This window comes from Dendronephthya gigantea, unplaced genomic scaffold (genome assembly GCF_004324835.1).
Source record: "Dendronephthya gigantea isolate DGI-Jeju-01 unplaced genomic scaffold, DenGig_1.0 000483F, whole genome shotgun sequence".
NCBI lineage: Eukaryota > Metazoa > Cnidaria > Anthozoa > Malacalcyonacea > Nephtheidae > Dendronephthya > Dendronephthya gigantea.
The window spans coordinates 5158-6108 of NW_021163493.1; positions in this window are offsets into that span (position 1 = coordinate 5158).

Consider the following 951-nt stretch of genomic DNA (forward strand, 5'->3'; position numbering starts at 1 on the left):
CCGTTGAAAGGAAAGTGAATGGAGTTAGCAATTTGCCCTGCCAGATTCAGTCGCTCGTGCATGGCGATGGTCGTGCTCTTGATCTGCATGGATGAGGCGTGCTCGGACACGGTGGGCGAACACGGCACTTCTGGTGAGTCAGCGTCATTGTCGACCGGCTATAAGGTCGCAAGAAAGGTGGACCGGCCTCGCGGCTGGTTGTTAAGACATGCGCTCGCATAGCTCGTCAGCGACTGTCGTCTGCAGCGCGTGCTCGGCTGGCGACCTGATCAATCGGTCGAACCTTAACCTATTCTCAAACTTTAAATTGGTAAGAAGTCCGACTTGCTCGATTGTAGCCGGACACTCGAATGTGAGCTCTTACTGGCTATTTTTGGTAAGCAGAACTGGCGATGCATGATGAACAGAACGCAGAGTTAAGGTGCCGAAGTCGACGCTCATCAGTTCCCACGAAAGGTGTTAGTTGATATTGACAGCAGGACTGTGCTCATGGAAGTCGGAATCCGCTAAAGAGTGTGTAACAACTCACCTGCTGAATCAACTAGCCCCAAAAATGGATGGCGCTCAAGCGTCGCACCTATACTCGGCCGTCGGAGCAAGCGTGACGTTCCGACGAGTAGGAGGGCGCGGTGGTCGTGACACAGCCTCTAGCGCGAGCCAGGGTGAAACGGCTGCCGGTGCAGATCTTGGTGGTAGTAGCGAATGTTCAAATGAGAACTTTGAAGATTGAAGTGGAGAAAGGTTCCATGTGAACAGCAGTTGGACATGGGTTAGTCGATCTTAAGAGATAGGGAAATTTCGTTACAAAGCGTCCCATTCGCGGACCGCCTATCGAAAGGGAATCGGGTTAATATTCCTGAACCAGAACAGGTATATTGCCACCTGGTGGCACAAGCGGCAACCCAACTCTCAACGAGTCCCGGGAAGAGTTCTCTTTTCTTTTTAATGGGC